A 20,989-nucleotide genomic window follows, 5' to 3' on the forward strand; every position below is an offset into this window, starting at 1 on the left:
ATATTACTAAGCTGCCGCACAGCCACCAGTGATTTGGATGCTGCAGAGGACCCGAGTGAGGACGGGGTTTGTTTTACTCATCGGAGGCTCTATCGAACACCTTGCTTACCGTGCCAATAAACATCCTGCTCTTTTACAGCGTGCCAAGGACCAAGGAACGCGCCGATCACTCTTCCACGTACAGTTATTGAACCTGCCATTGATTTTACCATCCTAACCACCGTCGCACAAACCTTTCTGTCTGCACAGTCATTACCGTGGGGGACAGTCTTCGTTACTTACTGCTGCTCAGATGCCAGCAAGCCCAGGGCTGGTTCCTGCTCCTCCTGCAGTTACCCACGGGATCGGCACGCTCCATGCCATCTCAACGAACAAACCACCTGCCAAGGAGCAACATGGGTTTACAGTGGAAAAAGGTTTTGGCCCCGGGACCTGCCCAACACGATGCTTGTGATAGCACCTGCAAGACTCTGCTAAAGTCAGAACAGAATTTCCTCTTTGGAAGTTTAAAGACAAGTAAGACTCAATAATTAAAATTCCTTCTGCAATGCCATTAAATATAAACACAAATTGTGTTAATATCTCTGGTTAGTACAAGAGCATTCCAAAGCACCCTCTGATTGTCTAATTAAATCACTAAGGGCTTAGGTTAGTGACAACGTAATTCTTAATGGTGCCTTGCTTGTACATTTATGTAAGGTACTGCACAAGATGGTTGTTTATCTAATTAATCCTCGAGGTCAGATTCAGAGCTGGCATGCAAGGTAATGTAATTTAGGTCCCTTGCGTTTTGTCAGGCTTGCTCAGACCTACTTACACCCATTTGCTGCACCGAAGGAGGCAAAGCGATGCAGCACACGTGTCGCAGAGCAGGAGTGCAGCCTCAGAGCACTTTCAAGGAGGAGAGACGTCATCTTCTCTGCCCCGCTCTCGTCCAGGCGTTCCCCTTCTCCAGGCTCCTGCTGTCCTTGCAAGAGGCCAGCGCCAGGGTGGTCTGTAAGGGGAAGGGGCGAGCAGCGCACGGTACAGATTGGGGCACATGTCCCAAGGGAAAGGAGGGGTTGAGGAGGCACAGACCCATCTCAGGAGCCCGTCACCTGCTGCCTTGCTGCATGGGCAGAGCATGCCACACTGCATTGCTTTTGCGTATGACCGTGATCTGGGGTAGACTGGGAACTTCGTCCTGCAGGACACCTGAGAGCAGATATTTTCTTCCAGAATGAGCTGCAGAGGCTGAAGCCCCTCCTGTCTGCATCCCCTCCCACGGCAGGACCCCAGGGTGCCCAAGCAGAGCCCCAACCCCAGAGAGCCCAGGCCTGGGAGGAGGAGAGCCCCTCGCTGCCTCCCCAGCCACAGGCAGCATACAGGCAGGGAGCAGGGCTCAGCAGAGCTGCCCGCAGTCCTCTGGCTGCTCCAGGGGCAAGGTAAGATTTAAAGACCACAGAGGGCAGGGGAACATCCGAGACCAGCACCCTGCCCTGCTTTGAAGCATACCAGCTCCTGCTGCTCCCGCTCCCAAACACCCCCTCTCGCCAGATGAAGGGAGGCTCTAATGCCACTCATCACAAATGCCAAAAAAGAGGCAACTTTTATTTCCCTCCCTTTGAAATTATGATTTTTCCCCCCTCCCCGGCCCGCTTCTAATGTTGGATCAGACAACGCTGATCGCTTTGGATAGTAACCGTTCGGTCTGAATTCCTGGGCAAGCTGTCAAGTTGTCACAGATCGTCCATGTGCAGCGAGTGGATGGTGCTCCATTGTCCACAAATCAGGAACAGATGCGAACATCCTGACAGCCACGGGCTCCTGCTGCAGCCTGCCGCCGCCGCAATAAAAGAGAAGCCGAACTCCCAGAGATGTGGCGATTGCTTTTCCCCCACCACCACCCCGTTTCTCACAATGAAATATGCAAAATGTGCCGAACAATGGGCACGTTATGAATAAAGATGTGCAGCTGGGCAAATAATAACCCCTTCCCAATCGATGCCAGCCTTGACCCCCAAATCATCCCCAAACTGGGCTGGCAGCACTGCTGGAAAACCCACCCCAGAAGAGGGGAAGGGAAGCTCCTTCCCCCCATACCCTCCTAGGTAAAGGGCAGTATTTCCAGCACGTGCGGATAGCACCAAATTCAACACCGTCCTAATCCTGCGAGCGGCTACGACAAACTTAACAAACAAGCCTGGCACGATGCTGCTAGCCTCGCTCGTGAGAAGTCACTTATGGTCCCGGGAGTTCAGACGTCTGGCCCTATCCAGCGTGAGTCACCGAGTCAAAATTTGGCCCAATATAAATGTAGCTCAGCCGATGCTTTTAAGAGCTGTGGTACCAGGGCTGTGTCTTCATTTCTACGGTCAGGGGTGTATAATTCCCTTTAACATTCCTGGGTTTTCTGCTTTCTTTTCATTTGCACCATTGTAAATTAGTATTCGCTCCGCTGAAATCTGTAGCAATGTAAACACTCTATTTGCAAGAAGAGGGCTGGCCTTTTTAAAAACTTCAACTGGTATCTTTTACCGGGAGACATAAAGCGGAGAGCAGATTTCCGCTTATATTTGTTGTATTTCAAACAGAAGCAAATGTTTATAGCCGGGCTGTAAACCACGATAATGTGGGACAGATACTTTACAGAAGCCGCACTCGTAGACAAAGGAAAAGTAGAACCCTTGGGTTAGCTGGAAAGTTTGGCTTGCCTCTGCAATGCTGCTCCCGCTTTAGACGCATTTACCGAGCATCAGTCAGATCCCACACATTTATAAAATTACACACGCACTGAAGTCATGCACCGACAAAAATACACATGCACTGAGTCACACTTCTGTGAAATTTCATTTGCGTCCGGTCCCACATTTCTGCAATTTCACACACTCCTGAATGGAGATCCTGGCAGCACAGAACCCACGGCACAGGAGCTGGAGCAGACCTCTCCACACCACTTGCACCTCGTGCATTTACAACATTTAGCTTCAAGCATCCCCTCTACGAAACGGGGTGCACACTTACACTTGCATCGCCCAAACCGGCATCAAGACCTACGGGGAGATGGCGAGATCTCGCTGCCATCCCCCAGATCCTGGGAGACGGACACAATTCTCCATGAAGCACTAGAAAGTGCCAGCACCCCTCACACATCCCCGAGGCTTGAGCCGGCGCATCACTAATTCCTGCTGTCTCTTTGAGACTTTCCCTGACAAACAGTTTCGGTGACCCAGGAATGTTATCTTAGTAAATCAAAAACGTAAACATTTAGGTTCAGGACTGTGCTGAATGGATTTGAAAATGACTTATGGTAGGAACCCGGCAAGGAGTCTGAGTTTGGCTTGGCAGTTGCCTCCGTTGCCTGGAACCTGCTTTTCAAGATTAAATATGATACTCTGCAATACATCCAAAATGTCAATTACTCCAAGTCTCTCAGGTTTGCAATTACAGAATGCAAGTCATGTTCAGCATTTTATGAAACTGCTTTTTTTGGCATGGACCATCTTTCTCTTATTGTAAAAAATAACTTTCAAATCAAAGCATTAAATCAAGGCACATACGCTAGGAAGGGACGCTGGGCTGAGGCTGTGCTGTAAAATCTTCCAGCGCCGTAACTGGAAGGGAGCTGAGCGAGCCGGTTTCTGGTCGGGGGAACGAGAGCACTGAGTGGCAAATCAGGGGGAAAGAATGTGGAACAGTCTCGGCTGCGGAACGCCTAATCCCACCATCATGGACTTAAATCCCACAATCGCCTTGTTATAACCCCCCGCGGGGCAGGGGGAAGCGAGCCTCGAGAAAACACCTCTCCCATCCCACTGGAATCCGAAAAGTACTGTCATGGCATGGGTTTTAGCGTGCTACAGCAGCAGCTGCAGGCAATTTCTTTCAGGCTTTTCCAAGCTTTGGGTCTCCGCTGCCAAAGGCACTCTGACCCCTTTCTTCCTCCGCATCTGTAGGGTGGGGAGGTGAGCGCCATGAATTTGGGAACACTGACCCGACCCCGTACTTACAGCACTGAGCCGGGGCAGGACACTTGTTTGCAAGTGGTTGCATCCTTCGAGTGCTTGATGAGCTGGGAGCAAGGCGCGCTTCTCTGTGAAGGTCAGGCACTGCTTCGTACAGATGCTGCCTGTATTGCAAAGAAAAAGTGAATTCCCTGGCAAAGTTGTGATCAGAAGGGAGTGTATTTGTCTCTGAATGGGTGGGTCTGCTTTACCGGGAATCACCTTCTTTCTGTTGTGATTTTACTCGCAACTTCCCAGCATTTCAAGTCACATCAGATCCTCCAAGGTCAGGGGAAACTCTCGGCGCTGGATCTTTAAGGATGCTTTAATTTGTGTCACTCCTGAACGGAAGAGCCAGCAGACCTGGTAAGACCTGTGCTTCAGGAGGCACCTCAGCCAGACACGCCATCAACCTCATCCAGGTTTTAATGAGAGTACGGACGCTGACACCCACCCCGCCTCCCGGCAGCCCGACCGGATTCCTGGCCGGGCAGGAGATTTCCCTCCTGCTCCGCTTTCAGTCCTGTTGATGTTCCTCTGTCTCAGCCGCTTCCGCCCTGTTGCTGTGTGGGGTTAAGCCGGGGAGGCTCCACACCGGGGCTGGGCGCAGCCATCCCGGGCTCTGGATAAGCACTTTTTCATCTGCGTACACATTTATTTCTTTCTGATGAGGAGCTTTGGCATGGGGTAGCTGGAGAGCTGCGAGATCCCAAGTTTGATGGTTCCGTACCAGATACGGTTGCTAAAAGTCCATCAGCAGCATCAGTCTCTCTCCAAGCGCCAGCCTTGCACCGAGCATTAAAAACATCGGTGTTTTTGTGCACGGCGCTGAGATGCTGTCAGCATCCCAGCTCTTAGCTGGCCCCCAGCTTCCAGAGCTGCCGCCTCGATACTTTTCAACAGCGCTGGATTCATTTACTGTAGGATAAGGGAAAGGGAGAGCGCATCTGGCAGAGGCACAAGGAGGCAGGAACCAGAAGCCGAGCGAGGACTGAACCTGGCCAAGGACTCTTAAAAATCCCTGCGGTTGGACTCGCGAGCGCCATTCCTCCGGACCCTGCCGCGGGCTTGGGCCCCTTTTGGATGCTCTTCCCCGGGATGCAGGTGCACGGTGTTAAGAGATCATTTCCTGTTTGCACCGCAGCTTCGGGGATGGATTTACCGCCGGGCTAAGCTCACCCTCCTTTGCTCTTAATCGCCTTTTTTTTTTTTTGCTTGCCTCCTCTTTTTATTCCCCACAAGCGCCTAAAAACCGGGCAGATCTGCTGCAACACTGGAGACCGTCTTGTTCGGCAGGGAAAAACCCAGATGGTCTCCCAAAAGGCATGGTTCTCATCAAGGGAAGAGACAAATGGCTCCGCGGCAGGGCTTTTGCAATAGATAAGGAACTGAGGGAATATTAGAAAATGCAAAAGGCAGAGCAAGCTGAAGGAGGGAGAGACAAGCTGAAAAACAGGCAATAATTCTCCCTCCCCTGAAAAGGGCTTTAATTGCCAATCACACAAAGGTGATCAGTAAAACCAGCCTGAAGTGGAGAGTTCATTTGAAACACATGCAGCGACTGCTTAAGTTGCCAATGGAAGTGCAATTAAGCACAGGAGCTGGGGAATGGGACCTGCTGGAGCCAATACAGATGGCCCCACATTACCAAGGCTCAGAATAAAAACCTCCCTAATTGCACAAGTTGAGGGAGAGGGAGAGATTTGCCCTCTTGTGTTTTTGTTTTGTTTTTTTTTCCCGGATCAGCCTGAATCTTTCAAAAAAAATAGGCCACTCTGACAACTGTGCTTACAAAGTCAAGTGAACAACTTGACTCAAAAGTGAGCAGACCCTTTGTCTACCTCTGGGCAGCCTGATTGCCCGCATCTCACCTGTTGAGTGTCTGTGAAAGGGGGAAGTATTGCTTATTCCAAAAGGAAGAGATTTGCAAGAGCAAAAAAAGATCGACCTCCCTGTGTCAGACGGACAAAGTCAGCGCCGTCACACACTCGGTGATCCCTCCTTTCCTCTCTGCCCTCTGATTTAAGTCCCCCTTGTGCCTTCAGTTCTCCTATTGGGAACCATTTTCATTTCTAATTAGCCAGGCATTTGGAATGCTTAAGCCTGGTCACTCATCTGCAATAATGTCTCTGCATTGCAAAAGCAGTGTGGTTTAATAACTAATATCTGATAGAAAAAAATGAATAGCGTACTGAAACCAGATAGTATCTATCTTTTATATCACATTGTAATTTAGAGCATAGGTTAAAAACCTGTATTAAGAAGGGATACCGTATAAAAGGAAGCCTTTTTATAGTGAAACTCACCTGAGAGCTGTTTGTGTGTGCCAAAGGAGGAAGGCGTCACCCCACGTTCCCATTCTTGCTGGGGAAACCCGAGTGATGCAAAGTCACGGAGCATCCCCTGGGGTTTTGGAGATGTTGGTCTCTGTCTGTACGGCATTGCCATCCTAGAAAAAACATTTACCACCACTGCCCTCTGAGAAGAGGATGGGGCCCATGAGGGCCACGGAGCCCTCCCTGCCTTGCCGACCTCCACGGCCACAGCAGGGCCCCCCCGGGAGCAGGACCGGACCCGCTGGCCATGAGTGCGAGGGAAGGATCGGTGCTCCAGTTACCTTCTGGAAATTTTATATTCTTGTGAGCTCAGTCTCCCTTTATCAGCAAAGAATCGGGTCTTAATGGCAAACCGAGTTATGCTCAGAGGAAACCGAAACCCACAGTAAAGCACAATGTTATCTCACTGAAGACCAGCCCTCCAGCAGGGCACAGACCAGCAAGCCCCTGGTATTTGCAAGCAGCAAGGGGTATTTTCCTCCCCACACTCTCCTTTCTTTCCTCCGGCCAAGAAATTAGTGCTGGTGAAAGGCGACAGACCGGCAGCCCTGGTGACGGGAGCCCCCCGCGTGCATGCGGTGTTCATCTGCCAAGAGGGATGGTGCGTTCTCCCCTGTGAATCATCCCTGAGCGGGTGGGTGGGTGGCAGGCAGCCACCCTGCTGGGGCCACACACCCACCCACTGCCTTGCACAAACCCGAAGAGGACACGGCAAGCCCACCCCGAGGTCACTTCCAAAGGACCATTTGCTCCTCAGACTTGGGGCCATCATTGGCCCACCCAGCACCAAGCAGTGACACTTTTGAGCCCCATTTCCCTGTAAGGGAGGACTTGTGCCCGCTGCAGATGGGCCTGGCGGGCTGCACAGCCCATCTCCAAAGACTGGCAGATGGAGAAGACTCATCAGCAAGCTGCTGGGCTCCTGCCCACGCTCGGTGAAGGACATTACTGGCACTCACCGATCCTGGCCATGCGCAAACAGCTACAAACCCTCATAGACCTGCACAAACCCATGGCAAAGGATCAAGTATGGTGGATGCTTCTCTTTTCTGCTAAAACGATGAAAATAGGCTGTCTTCAAAAACAAGTCCCCCTGTCACCCAGTGCTACGCAAAGCAGAGGGCAGCCATCCATCTTATTTCAAAAAGTCTGCCCCGACGCATGGCTGGTGACTGCATAGCAGGAAGGAGCCCTCATCAGGAGACATCTTCTGACTCCAAGTCTTTAATTTATAGATCTGGCTTCCTCCAGCCCAGCCCCACATCAGAGTTTCCTCCAAGTACAGTGCAGGGAAGCAGTGGCGCCTTGTTAACCTGCAATCACAGGTTACCATAATCCATATGTATGGATTCAAACCATAAATCTCAGGGTTATGGGGAGACGTTGGGGGTAAGCTTTTTCTTTGGTAGATGTTCCTACAGTGCAATGTGACTTCTAAACGAAAAATCAGTTCCCATTCCATGCTGCATCTCCAGAAAGGCTGCTCACGCAAAACCTACAGCCTCAAACCGGGGCTGAGACAGCAAGGCGAGTCCATCCTACTGCCACACACGTCCTTCCACCGTCATTGCCATTAGCTGTTGAACGCGGTCCAACAGTGCTCTAAGAGACGCCGAGAGCCTGTCACTTGCAGCATGTGCTCTTTCTCATTCGCTCCCCAAGAGAGATAATTGTGGATGGAGTAGAAGGCTTTCCGAGTAAGGCTTTTGGTTTGTTTTCTGTATACATGTTGCTGTGTGTTTATACTGGGCCGGAGAGGGTGTATTAAAACAGGGGAATATTGCATGCTCTTTAAGCATGTAATTACTAGAAAAGATACTGACACACTGAGAAGAGTTTAAGGGGATGCTATAATGATCTAGAGGCTGGAGGAATCCAGGCAGAAATGTTTTAAGAGCAGCATCTGCCTACTTCAAGCAAGCAGCAGCTAAAGAGAGAGATGACAGCATCCTGCAAATAGCTTAAGTACATAAACACTGCAGAGAAAGGAGGCTTATGCTACAGGCTGCTAAGAGCAAGGGGATCATGTTAATAAAAGAAAACTTAAGCTGAATATTGTTAAACTTCCTGACAGTGAAGTTATATTGAGATACCATCTCCCTCAGGGAAAGCCGCACGAGAGAGGATATTTTGAGGTTTGCTGAACAGCATACTACATCTTCGGTGCAAGTGTTGGCCACGGCAAGAGACCTCCATACGTCGGCAGGGAGGCTGCAGGTCTAGGAGGGAGCTGAAGGGTTTCAGATGTGCTCCCAGCCTGCAGCAGTCCTGCTGCTGACAGCGGAGCTGGTGTTTTATGGCTAAAGTAATAACTTAAGGAGATGGCATCAGGTGAGACTGTCATGGCAAGGTATGGAGGGATGCTCTGTTCCCTCTGAAAATTCACTTGTAATCCCATGGTAATCTCCACTGCCAGGGCACGTCTTGCATTCCTTCGACTTTGGCATGTAAGGACAAAGTTAACCCTTGAAGTGAACCTTTGCTCCTGGCTGGGCATTTCTAACATCCATCTCCTTCACAGCTCCTGAGGAAGGGTAAAGCCAGGCCACAGCTTTTATGAGCAGTCAAGAGCTCCTTTCTTTCTCTCTTCACCCAAACTGCCCCTTTTTTAAAAAGGTGTAAAAGACTAATTATCTTCCACTCTTCTGGGCTGCTGAGGGCTTTCACTAGATGTTAATGGGCCTTAAAGATGCAGACAAAGGGAAGAGCCAGGGCTGAGGGAGTGCCTGAGGGCAGGAAGGTTCTTGTCCTGAGCAACAGCCCATCAGAAACACAGGTAGAATTGCAAGTGCTTGAAGACCTGGAGGCTGAGGTGACCATGTTCTCTTCCTCTCTTCTGCTGACTTTTTAATTTTCAGCCCAAAAATATTTTAATGAATTACAAGTTCAATTTAAAAAAAAAATTGAAGGGAAGATTTTGCACATTTGGATCAGAGAATCCCCACCACTTCCCAGAGGCAATCAATGGAAATTAGCAATGCAAAAACATGCACAACAGCAAATCCACATTAACCCACCATCCTGAGCCGCTGGCCTTCCGGGGCCCTGCTGTCAGAGTCCTCGGCTGGGTTATCCTTTTGCTTTGCAATCCTACTCAAACTCTTTAAACACCATTAAGCGCAGACACCAATACTGATACAGCATCACTGATGGCACCAAGGAGGGATGCATGGCCATTTAGGACCCCATTAAGTAAATACAGCGAAAGCAGGCAGTCATAACCAGGTAATAAAAAAAGCATCAAATTATTTTTTTTATAGTTAGAGCTACCAGAAACTTCCTGTTCATCCCAGCACAAGTACTGTTCCCTGATGGTGAAAAGATTGTTTGGAGAGGAAGGACAGCTGCTGTCTTTCACACTTAATTATGAAGATGGGTTAAGAATTAATCAGGTGAAGGGAGGGATGTGAAAACAATCAGGACCAGGAACTACTAAATTTGTCCCTTAAAGTTAGCTGGCTATTGAAACTTGTCAGACACCCAACACATACATCCCCGCACAAATCCACAGCTCCCAAAACGTTAATTTACAGCTCACTTTCTAACCCTAGACATGTAAGTATACAGGATGGCCTAAACTGAAATTAGGCTACACACCCAGGAAGGGCTCACAGGGAAAGCTGTAAGGCAGGAGAAGGTCGCTCACTCACCCCCTGCCCTGCAGAGCAGTAGCAGCGGGAGATGCTCGGGGAGGGAGGGAGAGGGACCTTCCCCTCTGGGAGGTGGCAGTTCAGCTGTGCCACCCCCAGCTGCCACGGACACAGGAGCAATGCAGGCGAGAAGGGCTCTCGACCATCTGCAAAGGCTGTTGGGGAGCTGGGCCGGGGTATCGACATCCACCACCTCCTTCCAGGAGCAGCACCCTGTACCCGAGGGGATCCCGATGCTCCTTGCTCAGCCCCGCTGTCGCACAAGCCTGGCATCCCCTCCCACCCACCCCACACGTGGGGAGGCGATGCCTGCAGACCCCTTCCACCCGTGTGTGTGTTCACTGCAGGGATCGCCAGCTGCGGCGTGAAAACTGCTCTTCCCCAGCCAGGGCGCCACAAAAGCCAAACAAAATTTCAGTCGCCAGCAGCAAAGAATCAAAACCCATCTAGCTGGCAGCCGTGCTCAGGAGCTGCTGGTCTCCGAGGTGGGATTGATAACATCCCTGGGAGGCCCTGCAAGACAGGAAGCCCGCATGCCAAACACAGCCAATTAATGTCAGCCCTTTCCCATGCCAACCGATTAAGCTGTGTATACTTGTCACCAGCAGTTGGGAAGGGGGTGGAGGGTAGAGAGGACACAATTCCAGAGAAGCCTTGAAGATGTAAAACCTGCTTAATTTATGAAGGGGAGGGTGAGGGCATAGACACCCTGCACTACTCCAAATGGGACTTGATTAATGTCTTAGCTAATTTAGGAGCCGCTTGGCTCTCGTGACCTGGTGAGGCTCCATTTAACAGAAACCAGGCTGGCATGGGAAGCCAAGAGCAGCTTAACAGTGTAAGAAGCAACAGATGGGGTCTCCAGTCGCCTTGCCAAGCACCAAAACTGTTTTCTGAGTGCTTTCTCTTAAACCTCCTCCAAAAGAGAAAGAGCAATAATCACAACCATTAAAAAAAAAAAATGTATGGCTTACCCACTAAGCGGGCAGGCGGCACAGCTCCTCTGCCCCAGCAGCGGCTGGGGGCTCTTTGGCTGGGGAAATGATCCCCTGGCAGCAGGAGAGGTGCTGAGCCACCCCCAGCCCCGCTCCTCCCCATCCACCACATCTGCAGAAACAACAGCGAGAGGAAAGACAGCTTTTGACCCCCCTATGCCACTAAAAATCACGGAGGTTTGTGAGGCAGAGGAGGGGGAAAGGTGGTGAAGCGCTTAAACAGCTTGGGGGGATCTTGCAGCATCGGGGGGGGGGGGGTCTTGGACATGAAGATGCACTGGCATGCACTGACCAAGCTGCTGTCCTGGAAAACACTTGGTCTCTCTCCTGACATAAGCAATGCTTCAAGCTGCAAGGAGTGACTTTGGAACCACTTGCAGGAGAAAACTTCACCAACAATTTGGGGGATTTTGCCAATATCCAGGAAACCCTCTTCTGGAGGGCAAATCATCTCCAGCTGCCTCCCCAGACATCCTGCTGTGGGTTTGCTTAATTGCATGGCAAGGAGTCTTTAGGCACAGGTTGGCAGCAGGCAGTCAGCATGTGGTGGCAAGTTACCTGGCTGACTGCAAGACAGATTAAAAGATTAAAACCATGGAGTTGTCAGTTATTTGCAGGAGGAGGAGGAGGATGTGGGTAGACATGCAGCAAGCTGGGTGCGGATCCAGGGGGGATCACTTGGAAATGCACAGGAGTGGGAAAGCCAGGAGCACCCAATTTAAATGTTAGACAACCCATTTATCAGACAGGGTGAGCAGAGGCACCAGTAAAGCACCGAACAAAGCAAGCCTGTCTGTATCTGGAGCTTTTTAATAAAGGAACAGTAAAAAACAAATAGCAGAGCAGCCCCGCTAACTCTTGCCAAGGGGTTTTAGGAATTGCACCTGGCAAAGGAAAGCAGCTCAGACACAGTTGAGTCTCCTCAGAGCCAATACTTTGAGGAGAAAAAGGTATCGTTCTCTCATACACGCCATATGTCAGGGTGTAGATGCAAAAACCCCTACTGTAGTTTTTTTTTTTTTTTAGAAGAACTGCCTACTTGTTCACCCAGGAAATAATATCTATCTCCACAGATCCTGTACTGTGTCACTGGGATCCTTAGTTTGCATCCAAATAAAAATCAGGAATGACCACTGACCATCTCCTCCCTTTTCTGTTTGCATTTATGAAGAAATGTACATTAGAACCAGAAGATTATATGTATTGCAATTTCTTGCAAAGCCTTCCTGAAACACCACATAGTCTGAGGAGCACAACAACAAAAGCAGTGTTCAAAGTCAGGTCAGATACTCTTGCCTCTGTTTGAACAGCGGTTGTTTTTCACCTTTTCATGTGAATGTTCTGGGACAGACAGAACAATGCCTGACATTGCCGAAGCCAGCACCAGGTCCCTTTCAAAGCCTAGTCTGCAGATCCCCAAATCTAAGCCAAGTCAGGAGAGGAAAAATAAAAGTTTTTCTTCCCCCCCCCCCCCAGATAGAATAGGCCCAGCAAAGCCAGGCGGCTTTCTCCTGAGCTTTCTGGTGTGGCAGGCACAGTGATGCTGTGGCCCCGCTGTAGTGGGACTCCCAGATTTTGGAGGCAGGACAACTCGAGGGCTGCCAGGCTGCAGGGAAACACATCTAAAACTCCAAGCTTCAGTGCCCAAGCTGCTGCTTGGCTATGCTGATAGACCTGCTGAGCACCAGGAACCCACACCTTCGCAGACCTGCTGCCCAGCCTCCTCCTGTTAGTCTAAACACACCTTTAGGGCTCTTCTACATCCATCCTTGGTATTTACCTCTTCCCTCCACAAATGTAAGTCCTTTGGCCTCCAAGGTCCTGCCACAGCTTGAGCTGCTGCATTTCAAAGGCTTGGAAAAAGTGACAAGCAGCAGCTGCCTCTGCTGGGTTTGCTAAAAGCAGGGAGTGACATTACCTAATTCTAAATGAGATGTATTTTTTAAAGCAATGGCAAAAATACACAGCTGCCTGATATGCTCCCTAGAAGAGGGCTTTGTCTTTGCTAGCTGGATGGGAGATAAGGATGCTGTGGAAAGAGAAGGGAGTGTTAGCCAGGAATGAGGAATGGGCTACCCCTTCCTGCTCAGCTCTTAATTGATGAGGAGCAGCTCCTGGCAAAGATGCCCTCCCCATGAGTTACAGACTTACCAACAGATTTATACACAGTCTGGATAGCACACACCAACACAGACATACCTGGTGAGTAATTTACAGCAGGGAACAGTCAGAACACATCAACAAGCCCCAAAAATGAATTTCTGTTCTTCAAGTGTTGCCTGTTTCATCATGAATGGCTTACTAGAGAAGTCAGTGGCATTTCTCAGCACACGTGAAGTAGTTTATTACAAGTGATTTATTAAACTGCTCTAACTTGTCAGCAGCCACTTGAAACATTCACTTTCCTTTTTTCCTTCAGGTTTGCTAATGTCTTTATAAATAGCTGAATAAATAGATCTCCAGCACTTATATCTGACTGTCACATATCAAAAACTCAATCGATATCAGCACAGATTAGGAACGAGGTGAGACTGAGCCCTCCCCACTTATAACCAGTCCCATCTGTTGAGGTAAATTGATGGGAGTGCAGTTCCAAATAAAAGATACATTTTTTTGCCTTCTCACAGGAGAGCTGGACTTGACAGTTCCTAATTTCTCCCAATTATGGCCTGTTCTGTGGGTAGTGGATCCCCAGGTGATTGCTGCTACTGCAAGACTCCTCTCCTGCATCCTTGCAGCTGAGATGTCCACAGACAGACCCTTCTGGCTTTATAATCTACTAAGCTAATAGAGTTCAGATGCTTTCAGCTCAGCTCCTGCTAGATGAATCTCTTTCCAGGACAGGACCCCTTTCTATCATTAGTTTAACCAGTCTCAGCTCATCAGCCTTAATTTATTTGCTGCAGAATCACTGTTTTAATGGTTTGCTCCAAGTTGAAATTCTTCCTGCTCCCCTCCTGAAATGTTTTCCCATGACGAAATGGCCCAAGCACTATTTCTGCTGGTGCCAGCGTGCAGAGAGCCACCCGTCCCAGCCCTGCATCACATACCTTGCACAAGTCAAATGGAGGTTTTTTGGGGTTTTTTTTTTTCCACTTTCCCCCCAGAGAAGTCCTTAAAAAGAAATGCACTGGTATCACCTCCCCGCATGCACTTTTTTGTTCCCAGCTCACAATTAGCAAGGGCAGAGCAGGCACCCAGAGCCTGCTGCAGCCACCCCAGCCGTGCAGCCCATGGGTGCTCTCCCTGCCCCAGCCCAGGGCTCCCCACGGGTGCCACGGAGCTCTTCCATCCATCCTCCTGTCTGGGTAATTGAGCTCGGAGTTGCAAACCATATGCTCTGGATGTGCCTCTCTCCCCTTGCTCTGGCTCCTGCTGAAGTCCAGGGAGATTCTCTGGAAGAAGCCACTTTTAATTTGTAATCTGATTAAGCCATTAGAGGCGAATAGAGCAGTAACTAACACAAATTGCCGATCGTTTCCATCAGCAAATCCCCCCAATTAATCCTGAGATTAACCCTGATTACACGCAGTAATGGTGATCAATGCACCCTAATGGGGTAAATCCGCCCACTCCACTTTCTTCCACATCCCAGAACGATCAATTTTAAATCAGCATGATTTATCTGGCAGGATCCAAGCGAGGCCAGCAGTGGAGATGGGGCACTGCCTGCATCTCCAGAAACAATCAGAGGAGCGTTAGCTCATTAAGCTAACTGCCTCCCTTGGGGAAAAGAAAACCAAACTCGGAAAAAGAGCTGGATACAGTGAAACAAAGAGCGGGGGAATGCAGAGGGCAGCGGGAATGCGAGACATTTCATCTGCCTGTTGCACTCCCTCCCGTTTGAATCCTCCCAGGGCTAAAAAGCTCCTGTGAGGTGATCAGACCAAACAGCTCGGAGCAAGGCTGCACTTCTCAGGGATTCCTCTGTCAAAGAGAGGAAGTCAGGCTGCAGAAGAGCTGAAAAAGAAAAAAACCTCCCTACTTTGTGATCCGAGCCTCTGTTCTTTCCTTTGCTGCTAAAATCTAAGTTACCCCAGGACCATCCATTTCCAAGGATCTCCAAGCACTTTGCAAGCTTCAGAGCCTGGCTTAGTTTTCACTTAGTTCTGTGTTATTTATAGAGCAGCTGATATCCAAACGCTTGCTTCAATGGGGTTTTTGCCTTTGTACGGACTAAGTAAGAACTAAGTCAAAAGCTCAAGATTTGACCTTTGGTATACAGAAATCAATTCATCCTGCACTGAAATGCAGCCATCTCCAGGGTGAAATGCAGCAGTAGTTTAACAGTGCATGGCAATAAAGCAGGTTGATTTATAGAGCCTTCTCCTCCAGTGCTGCTTTCTCTACTTTAAGAAAGTTTAAGTGAAGAGAAGAGAAAACAAACTGCTGGAAGATGTGCTAAGCTCCTGCCAGGGGCTCCAGCATCTCTCTGCAGCCCATGGGGCAGCAGCTCTGGTGGCTCCGGGCAGCTTTGTACCCAAAGGCTGGGGCCAGGACAGGAGAAATCACGAGTGATGGCTCACAGGGTCCCCAATTGCCACAGCAGTGTGTTGTGCAGGTTACCGTGCTGTGGGAAGGACCACCTTGAGGACTGCAAGTTCCTCATGCTTTAACCCAAACTCTGACCAGGAATATTTCAAGTGGATCCTTCCCCATATTCCCCTAGCAGCTTGCTCTGTGTTGAGACAGCTGTTTTCCTCTCATCGCAGAGCATGTGCGCTAATCCCTACGTCGCTTCATCCCCAGAACTGGCTGTATTTTGGCAACAAGGTGAACCCTGCAGAAGGACTGCGCTTTGTCAAATTCTCTGGGAGCCTTTGAGGCTCAAAGATTTTGAAGGATCATAAACCATCATTAACACTCAAAGTTGTTTAAGCCCCAGGTTCAAACCCTGCCTTGCACCCCCAGTAGGATTATAGGACATCACGGTCTGGCAGGAGCGAGAATACCTTCCTGTCCATCTGATGGATGAGGGGAGAGATGCAAGGGGACACCAGAGACACTGGAAAGCTGCCACATCCTCTGCTCAGCTCTTCCCATCGGGAATTAGGGAAATGGGGTGGGAGCTGCTCTGAAGCCTGCTGTAGCCCCAAAGCTGTCCTCTCAAGATCTAGCCACGCGAAAACTGAGCTATGTTTTCCATGGGAACAAAGAGCCTTCGCCAGCCTGTTGCATCTAGGTCCCAAAAAGCTGGAGATGTTGGAAACTCGGTCCTAGCACAAGTGTCACAGTGTGTCTGGACCTGCCTAACCCGCAGGACTGTGCTGAAGGCACGGCGTGCAGCTCCCATGGCTCCATTCCCATTGCAGGACCCACACCTTGCTGCACAAACCCCGCTTTTCATTTCCCTCCACAGGGAAAGCAAGGCCCCCCCTCCTCTCAGAAACCCAGTGGGGGTTCCTGTGCCCAGGCTGGGGCTCAGGAAAAGTCTGTTTTGTTCAGCAGCTCCCTCTGCCCACACTGCCTGCTCCAGAAACGCTGTCAGAGAGGAGAAAAATACACAGCAAGAGGCTGCCTAAGTATCAATCAGCGGTACAGTCCCCTGGGGAGGAAAGGTTTAGTTCCCCTGCAGAAGCAGCGGTCAATAAACATGACACGTGCTTTATCTCCTGTCAAGGCTGCCCTCTCCAATCGACAGACCTGACACGGGCCCCAAGGCAGAAGAGGAGGCAGGAGCCCAAAAGCCCATCAGCGACAAACCATTCCACCTTATTTTAGTGGGAGCAGAGCTGGGAGCGGGTCCTGCCTCCTGCGAGGCAATGGCAGATGCCGCGGGGAGCAGAGCCGCCTGCCCTGCGCACTAAGGAAGGCAGCAAAGCAGACCCCCGAGCTGACGCAGCACAAGGGCGTCCTGGCAGAACAACCACCTCGCACAGCCCAGGCCCACTGAGCAAGGCACAGCTTCAGACCGGCCGATTTTTGGGTCTTAAGCAATGCAGAGGGGTTTTCTTAGCATTTTTCTCATGTTAAGCTAAAAAGTCTGGGGCACCTCAGCATTGCCTACGCAGAAGATGAGGAAGATATAGCTCTGATGCTCAATAATTCAGTATAATATGGGAACAGCAACACATCAGCCCAGGGTTGGTGTCCTGCTCAGACACACCCCATATTCTCCATAAATCCACACAACCCTCTGAATTTTGAATTAAGCTGGCAGTACACAAACTGATTTCCCCCCAGTTCCCGGGGTAGGGTCCTGCAGCTCCCTCACCTAGAGGGACCATCCAGCTAAGGAGCAGGCAGACCTGTCCAAAGAGCTCAGCCACATGGTGTCACTCCTTGGGACACAGACGTTTTCTCCGGAGTCCTGCCTCCGCAGCCAGCGGGCTGGGTTTGCATCTGTGCACGGCCAGCCTCGGGCGAGCTTTGTACGAAGCACACCGATGCCAGCAGCGTTCTCCAGCCAGTGCTACAAACTCTGTCATCCAGGGCACGGAGGAGACCTGAAGCACATGTAGGTACACACTGCGGGGGATATGTTTTCCACCGCTGCCTGTTGCCTACGAGATGTTTTGAAGCGCATGTGTTTCGGGGTGATGTGCGGGGGCCCGGTCATTCAGCCACTGCCTCTTCCCCCTGACTCCTGCAGCCTCACCAAGGGGCTCTTGGTCTCCTTTGATGTGCAGATGAATCGAGCCTCAGCCGTGAGAAGCCCTGTGGATTTATGAACTCCTCCTCTATGATGTCTTTCCAATAGTATCCCCCAGAAGAGCATTTGCTCTCCCCTTCCTCCCTGGCTCCACTGAGCCAAGCATTCCTTTCTCCTCCTCCATCCCAGGCCCCTCTCCGCTGGCCCGGGGAGCGATGCTGTTCACCCGGAGCACGCACTTCAGAGCGAAAGCTCTGCTCTGCAATCTAGGCCACTTGTCAGCTCACTTTATATATTCCAGCAGGTTTGATGTCTCCTCGCTGTCAGCCCCACGGAAGGTAATGCAGGCTCACTTGACAGCCAGAGATGAAATACTGCAATTCAATCTACTCCCACCCAAATGATGCCAGGTCTGCAATTCTATAGAAGTTGCCATGGACTTGAAAAGAAAGGGACAAATAACTGTGATGGAAACCATTGACTGGAGACTTCCAGGGGAAATTATACACCCGCAAGGGGAAAAAGGATCATTAAGAGGTGACAGGAGAAAACATTTGCATTGCAAGTCAAACCAGCTGGAGGCTAGAGGGAAGCACTGTGGTCACTGCCCTCCCCAGTCCAATTCAATCAACTCCAACAATTGGTAAACCCTCGAAGACAGGCCCTTTAGCTATTTGACCCAGATCCCCCAAACACAAAAGTCAACCTCTGCCTATAAACAGAAGTGGAGTGTTGCAAAGGTCCCCCAAAGTTCACCTCCTGCATTAAACCCAAGCAAAAAAAGAAATATCTATGCATCTGTCTCCTTTTTAGCAGTCACCTCCACCTCGACAACTTCTGAGAGCCATAACTGCATGGGGAGATTGCTTTGCTTGGCAAACAAACTGAGATTAAAGTGAGTTCACTGGGAACATCTCTATTTAGTTTCTGGGCTGAGCATGCTGATAATGCAATGGCACATTTAACTTTTTGCTGCTTGAAACAAAGCACAAATTGATGGAGGAGACATAAAAGTAAAGGAGAATTTGTCTTTGGTCTAAGCATCACACCAAAAATCCCCATCCCTAAACGCAACCCAGGCTGGGCAATTGCAAACAGGTAGGTGCTGCACCACTACGGCAGAAGCAGTGGGCAGGGAGAGGAGAGCCAAGCCCAGCTCCAGCAGCGAGTGCTCCCCAGATCCAGAGAGGGGGAACACACTCACCCCAGGGAAAGAAAGCCTTCACCCCCCCACCCCTCATTTTTCCACCAGAGCATTAGCACAGACTTCCCCGAAGCCCTTGAGAGGAGGTTCGAGGAACAGGATGATGAAAGAGGGGCTGAGAAGGGCCATCTTCCAGCCAGCTGGAGCACGGACTCCTCACCAGCCCCCAGGGAACAGCCGGCCTCTCATTGCATCCACACACAGGATGCGCTCAGAAGCTTTTCCTAACATTTGTACGTCAGCTTGAGCCAGAAGCACTCGATTTGCAGCTCTGCCTTCCAGTCCCAGACTTTGGCTATTAAACACAGGGTGGAAGTTTGCAAAACTGCCTCTGGTACATCCTCAGATAGCCACACCGGCAGCACAGAGGGCAAGAGCATTAGCAGTCTCCGCACAGCCGGGCCAGCCTGGAAGAGACGGTTCTCCCCAGTGGGCAAATAACAGGAGAGGGAGGAAGTAATATACTCAAGTGACATTTGCGCCTGGGTGCAATGATGTGTCACTCATCGCAGCCAGACCAAATAGCATCTCTGGGGCACCAAAATTACACAGCCAAGTAAATCCTACAAAATCCATCTGCCCTTTTCAATATTTGGAGATAATTAACTTCTCCAAGCTGAGATATTACAAAAGAAAGCTGTTAGTGAATCTGTTCAGCCACAGGTCTGGCTGGATGCGGAGCTTGACAGCACTGGGGACACTGAAAGGGCAAGGAGGACATTTCATATTTCCATGCATTCCCAAGTCACTTGTAGGAAGATTACAGGGAAACACACGTAATGCAGTGGGTCAAAAGAAAGAAAGACCAAGGGCAGACTTACCAGGACAGACAAGACATCTCTACCCCTCCGCCGGCACCATCTGAACCGCAGTCACCACCAGAGCTGCATCCAGGCCCTGCTCATCCACTAAGAAATCCTGCTGTGGGGCTAAACAGAAAAATCAAGCTAAAAGCACACCTTTACCTAAAGGCAAAGCAAATCAGACAGAGCTTCTACAGCCAGAGCAGAAGGCCAGGGTCCCTCATCCAAGAGGAGAGGAACTCACACTGATCCTGGTCCCAACACCCCACCTACAGCCCCAAGGTGACCAACAGCCAAATCACCCAGCAGCCCCCTCCCTGCAATAAATACACAGCCTGCAGCTGGCCCAGCCCTCCCACCAGCAAATCCCAGTTGGGCCAGTTGATTGCAGCATTCCTTAGCCAGAGGGAGGCAATTAACACTTTACCTTCTATCATTGCCCCAGAGCTATGTACCCACCCCAGGGTGATGCCAGGGAAAGCAAAAGGGAGCGCAGCACGAGCGGTTCTGCTCTCCTGTCCGACCTGCTGCTCCGCGCTGACTCCGTTCATCCCAAAAGGCAGGAGGTGCTCGGAGGCGCGATGTGCCTGCTGCTGTCGGGGGGGCTGGCACCACTCTCCGTGGGCGCGCGAAGCTGCGGGCTGCTGCACTCCCCCGTGCACCTGAGCAGATGTGCAGGCTTATCTTTAAATTAAAAAGCGGGACACTGGCCAACAAACAGGACAGGAGGGAAAACACATGCCCGGAGTGACTGAGCGAGGGAGAGACACATGCAGACTGAGAGAGAGAGCAAGCAAGGGATGATGAGACGTGCAGAGCCCTGGGTAAAACTGAGGAACCTCCCCAGACGGAGACTTACACGCACATCTCCTGCTATGAGTCCATTACATTGGTTTTGACAGACTTCTCTCACCCTGTGGCACAAGGGCTGGGAATCGCTCCCAGGTACAACTCTGGGGCTGCGCGGAGAGCCAATGTGCTTTACTAACGCCAGCACTGCCCAAGCGCTGCCCAGCTCCTGAGCCGGGGAGAGGATGGTAGGAGGCTGCGTGCCCCTTCTGTGTGCTGTGCTCCTTCATCAGCCCGCCGGTGTTCCCCTCCAGACCCCGCACCCTGGAAAATCACAGCCTGAAGTCATTGGGAAAGAATCTGACGGACTCAGGGTGAGGTCCAGCAAGGTTTTAATACTCCCTGCTAGTTGCTACAGTTGTGCAAAGACGGGAGATCCCCAGAGCCGGAGCAAGGCAGATGCCTCCCGCACCAGCGACCCCTCGCAGAGCCACTGCTTCCCATCCGCTGCTGCCTGTGCTGCCTGCGCTGCCTGTGCTGCCTCCACGGGTCACGGGGGCAGTAAATATTTGCACAGGGCCGGACAAGGAGAAAGCAAACAGGGTTCCCTTATTTATGGGCCTTGGCAGCAGACTCC

General features: G+C 50.7%; 1 long non-coding RNA gene across 1 annotated transcript; it reads right to left on the reverse strand.

The window, feature by feature from the left end:
* Window positions 1-290: 290 nt before the first annotated feature.
* LOC127019729 (uncharacterized) lies at window positions 291-19,683 on the reverse strand. Its single transcript, XR_007766964.1, has 3 exons — window positions 19,582-19,683; window positions 818-994; window positions 291-380 (listed from the first exon to the last, which is right to left on the reverse strand). It is a non-coding gene; the product is annotated as an uncharacterized LOC127019729 (long non-coding RNA).
* Window positions 19,684-20,989: the final 1,306 nt, after the last annotated feature.

Source organism: Gymnogyps californianus, chromosome 9, assembly GCF_018139145.2.
Source record: "Gymnogyps californianus isolate 813 chromosome 9, ASM1813914v2, whole genome shotgun sequence".
Lineage (NCBI taxonomy): Eukaryota > Metazoa > Chordata > Aves > Accipitriformes > Cathartidae > Gymnogyps > Gymnogyps californianus.